The 5452-nt window shown below is 41.9% G+C and overlaps 1 long non-coding RNA gene across 1 annotated transcript; it reads right to left on the bottom strand.

The window, feature by feature from the left end:
- Nucleotides 1-1235: 1235 nt before the first annotated feature.
- On the bottom strand, nucleotides 1236-5091 carry LOC135314337 (uncharacterized). Its single transcript, XR_010373858.1, has 3 exons — nucleotides 3371-5091; nucleotides 1950-2119; nucleotides 1236-1462 (listed from the first exon to the last, which is right to left on the bottom strand). It is a non-coding gene; the product is annotated as an uncharacterized LOC135314337 (long non-coding RNA).
- Nucleotides 5092-5452: the final 361 nt, after the last annotated feature.

The following is a 5452-nucleotide window of genomic DNA, read 5'->3' as shown; positions in this document are numbered from 1 at the left end:
AACAGCTAATTCTTATGAAGTAACAAAAAGTGAGGATAGAAAATACACACTAGAATCTTGCCTGCAGACACACCTCTATTAATTCAGCTAAATTATTACTTATATTGGCTTATCTAATGTAAATACCTCTATACAGACACCCATGTTATTTTATCCATTATTTGGATAACCAGCTTGAGAAAAATCAACATAAAACAACTTACCTACGTATTGGCCTGGATTGGTGTCATTAAACAATTTCTAAAAATGTAATCTAATTCTGTGTATGGCTAAGACTTGAAATATCTCACTGGATAGTGCTTGATCGAAATAGCAAAAATTACTTCGGAGGAATCCACTGATATCAGTTCCATCATTCTGGAAAGCAAGCTTAGAGAAAAATGCGTTTTTCTCTTAGGCATGTGAGTGAAATGGCTGTAAGCATATCCTTGTTTTATAGCTGTTTGATAGCTCTTGCTCCTTGAGATACCTAGGAATCTTGACACCACTCGGGTTTATGGATGCAGGGCCACACATCCCCCAAAACTGGCGTCAGAAGAACACCAGCGTTTGTGAAATGCAGTAAGAGCCAGGAAACAACCAAGAGAAGGGTGCTTGTGCTGATTAGTTTCCTCACATGCATGTGGTAAGATGCAGTCTTCACCCAGCACGATTACTGTTTCAGGTCAGGACTCCTGCCCGACACAGCAAAGAGGACCTATCTGCCCTGGGGATAAGCAAACAGTGAGCAACAGTAAGTAAACAGTAGGTGCCTTCAGAGGTAAAAACAGGGATATATTCAAAGGTAACATGCTAATAATAGCATTCGGACACCAGAAACATTCATTCAGTGTCCAAATCATGTTCAAAAGGTCACCATCATTAAAAATGTTTAAAGGTTTTTAATTAGGAAAAAAACACACCTGTCAGTAGAGATGCCAATTCTCACCTGAGCTTACCCTTACCAAATCAGCAAGTTGGAGTCACTGTCTCTCACAGCCATTCTGCTTAGCCTTGCTCCATCTATAGATGCCTTGCCCTCACCCTCAAGCTCTTTTCCTCCCAAACCCTAAGGGTTTCTGTTCACCCTGCTTTTTTTCCTATATCCTTTTATCTCTCAGACTGCATCATCCCATATTGCTCCCTCTCTGCAACTGAGACAATTTTCTTCACCTGGTGTCTTGGCCCCCAAGTAAAAATTTCCATTAACAAAACTCAACGTGTAGCACAACCAATCTGCATTTAATGTCATTTATTCTAGACATGGTTGTAGAAATCCAAGCAAAGTCCAAAATACTTAGCAAGCAGCATGAAAATAGCTTTCTATTGCTGGCAACAGAGTAAGAAGCTGTGAATTCTTTTTTTCTGACAGTATGATATTTATAGTAAGCAGGCAAGCACAGGGGTGACCGCAAGTGACTCCAGGCCAAACACAATGACGGTGAAATCTGTCAGGATATGAGCTCATCATCACTCCCTCTCACTGTAAAGCACAGAAAAATAGGGAATAAGGATCTCCCGCCTGATACCACAGGCTTCCAAATAGCCTGCTCCCTACCTTGATAAAAATACAAAATAAAGCAGGCGTTTCTTCCTGCAAAGGAGTGATCAGCAAAATGCTGAGGCATGGGTTTTCCTGAGGGTCAAGTTCAGTGTATTGTGCTTTTTGGCAAAACCCTTGCAGTTTGGGATGAGTTTCTCTGCCACCTCCTAATGAGTTATAATGCCCAAGACGTTGAAAGGAATAGCAGGCAGATGGAGCTAGTGATTTATGCATTGTCAGGAACACAGAATAAGTGAGAGTGTTTATAGGAGCCATCTGCAGCTTTATATACTGATCCCACATTCACTATATTTGGGCCTGACACCAGCAAGAGGATCCTTCAGTACACAAGCAGCAGTGAACTATAGTGGAAGTGTAGTAAGATCAGTTGTAATGAAGACTTTGAGCTCCCTAGGAAGAGTCTTACCTCAGTCTTTTTCTGAAGAAGGAAGCTCCTGCTGAAGACACCCCCATGTGTCACTCACAGACTAGTCTTTTCAGGGTAAAGTTTTCCTATGTTTGAGAAACAAAGTCATAAATCTTGGCATCCTCTGTAACTTGGGCCAAATCCTTTGACTTTCTACTTCAATATTTCATCTACAAAAAAAAAAAGGATACTTTATTTACATCATATAGATAATGTGAGGACATTTTTATATTTCTATATTACTTTTAACATGCAAATGCACTCTACAGTGGAATACAGTGCATGTTACTTTGAAAGGCCACCAGCCCACATTTTAGGATATATGAAGCATGTGTTTCAAAACTGTTTTTCTTATGCACAGTAGAGATGGGTCCAAACTGAGTAATTCAGACAAGGCTCATACTGTACCAAAACACTGTGTTATTTAGACTTGGAGTTCAGGGTCAGGCCTACCTCCTGTGAGCAGACACTGTTCATGCTTTATAAAATACTCAATGAAAAGTGAAATTAGAAAAAGATATAAACACTAGTTCTAATAAAACAGTGTGCTGATGTATTAGAACTGGAAAATAATAATCAAATGAGATCTTCTAAGTGCTCACGGGTGTTTTAAGGTTCTTTCTGTCCATCCACACAACGAAATTTATTATGACATTCTTCTACAAAATGTAGTATCCTAATAACTACCTTTTACATGGGAAAAGTAGAAAATGTAAAAAGAGTATAAAGGAGAAATCCCATGGCATCCGGATAAGGGTAAAATCCTGGCCCTATCGAATTTAATCTGAAGCTTGCCACATCTCCTATTTTAGCACTTTGGGATGGAAAGTTTTGACAATGTCTTTTTGTTATCCCTCAGTCCCTGGCCCATGGATCTGAGTAAACAATATTATGTTCTGGTCTTAAAATAGAAAGAGGACTGTTGTAAGTGCATCCTTATGGCTCTCAAAAACTACAGGCTGGAAAGCATGGAAACAAATGTGGAAAACTATCAGAGAGACATTTTGCCCCGTTATTCAATACATACAGGGAGGGCCCAGGGCTAAAGCACCTCTTCACTGTTGTGGACAAATCTTCAGTGATGTCTTAAAAAGTCCTGAGGAAGGTGGGAGTCTTGACATTGAGGAAATGAGGAAATCTAGACACTGGGGCATTAAGGTGCCAACTGTCATGGTTTAGCCCCAGTCAGCAACCAAGCACCACGCAGCCGCTCACTCACTCCCCCCTCGTGGGATGGGGGAGAGAATCAGAAGAGTTAAAGTGAGGTAACTCATGGTTTGAGATAAAGACAGTTTAATAGGTAAAGTGGAAACTGTGCGCGAAAGCAACGCAAAACAAGGAATTCATTCACCACTTCCCATGGGCAGGCAGGTGCTCAGCCATCCCCAGGAAAGCAGGGCTCCATCACGCGTAACAGTTACTTGGGAAGACAAACGCCATTACTCTAAAAGTCCCCCTTCCTTCTTCTTTCCCCCAGCTTTATATACTGAGCATGACATCACATGGTATGGAATATCCCTTTGGCCAGTTTGGGTCAGCTGTCCTGGCTCTGCCCCCTCCCAGTTTCTTGTGCACCCGGCAGAGCACGGGGAGCTGAAAAAGTCCTTGACCAGTGTAAGCACTGCTTAGCGACAACTAAAACATCTCCACATTATCACTGCTGTTTCCAGCACAAATCCAAAACAGTCCCATACTAGCTACTACAAAGAAATTTAACTCTATCCCAGCTGAAACCAGGACACCAACTTAGCAAGAAAAAAACCCCCATATACTCTTAGTACTAAGGCAAACTGATTTCTGAGGTTGTCCTCCACCTGAGGTCTCCACAAGTAAAGAAACAGAAGGAAAATCTTTGTGCCTGTGGGGTTTTAGATTAAGATCTCTTAAAGAAGGCAAGACATTTTCACAGCCAGTCACCACCCTCACAGAGTGGTTTTCTGTAGTACCCGATTTGCAGACATAGAAGAAAGCAGGTCACGCAAAAATAACTTTCTTTTTAAAGAAAGGAGTTAGACTTCTGGGGACAAAAAATAAATTTAGCTACCACTTGATTACATTATTTTTTACAAGTGAGTGCCATAACAGGGGCAGAGTATCTGGAAGTATTTTGCCTTGAATTTGGTTTGCACCACATGCAGCCTTAGGTCGCAGAAAGGTTTAGTAAGAGGCAGTCTCTACCCCATCATCAATAAGCTGACGGCTGCTTTTACCAGACACCAGAGTTGTACCTGATGGAAGACAGAGGAGGGTATTTAGAGGTGGAAATATGCAATTACACCTGGATTTGGTTTGGATGTCATTAGTAGCATTTCAGAATTTTTCTGTCTAAAATTTTTTATAAGCAACATTTTCTTTTTAAATTTTTTGCACATATATGACTAGTGGTATCAAAAATTTTACCAACAGCCTGTCTAGCCATTTTTGCAGTACCATACAAAACCATGAATTTACCAGAAGGAGAGGGTGTTTGAGGCCTTGTTACAGTTAGGGACATAGTGGAAGATGCAGCTGAGGACATGCAGCTCCACGGAGGCCTAAGGGAAAGGAGAAGGGGAGAGCACGGGAGAGCAGCCATCGCACACTGACAACCACCTCCCCCCGGATCACTGGGTGTGACCCACAGTGAAACAGGGGACTAGGATGGGGGCAGGAGAGATGTTTGGCTAAAGTGGAGCCTGGGGAAGGAAAGGTTTCTTATAGTGTTTAATTATGTACTCTTTTATTTTTTTCACCCAATACCTGAATCAAGGTAAATTAAGTAAATTGGCCGCAAATTAAGTAAAACTTCCCTGAGTTGAGAGTGTTCTGCCTGTAGTAGGATGACGAGAAAAAAAAAAACCAAACCCAGCCATCTCCCCTCCTTGCAATCCCCGGAAGCTCAAAACTGCCCCTGCCCACCCCTGCCTGCCCTCCCCAGTCTATTATTAATCCTACCAGTGGGCTGGTTTTGCTGAGCCTCACAGGCTGGGTGCCGATCTGCAGATATTCTCTCCCACTTGTGCAGCCCTGCCCTTCGTCATCCTGCTGTCATGCAGCCTCTCTCTTTTCCTCTCATTTGCTTTCAGGTCTCACCTCCACATTTTTTCTCCTGTTCCTATTCATATGCCTCCCTCTGCTGTTGTTTTTCATTCTGTACTTCACAGCTGTATCATTTGTATGAAGTATACATGAACTGCAGTACAAAACACATTCTCCTAACAGGCAGCGCTCCTCCTAGGAGCACAGGGAGTGCTGGGGAAGGGGCAGGTGGTTTTAGTCCTACTCACAGTTACACTGCACTGGTCACTCCACTGATTTAACAGAATCCTACCCATGAAGGCAGGATCATATTTAAAATCACTACAATTTATTAGAACTAATCATCTGATTCTGATCCCGCCATTTTCAGTGATGAGACGCTTAATGGAGCTATTTGCTAAGTTAAAACTTTCATTTAAAAAAAAATCAGGGAAATCCTGTTTTTCAGCTTTCTGCATGCATTAAGCTTGAATCTGCACCCGCCC

This window comes from Phalacrocorax carbo, chromosome 1 (assembly GCF_963921805.1).
Source record: "Phalacrocorax carbo chromosome 1, bPhaCar2.1, whole genome shotgun sequence".
In the NCBI taxonomy this organism is placed as follows: domain Eukaryota; kingdom Metazoa; phylum Chordata; class Aves; order Suliformes; family Phalacrocoracidae; genus Phalacrocorax; species Phalacrocorax carbo.
This window is presented reverse-complemented; position numbering and strand designations above follow the sequence as displayed.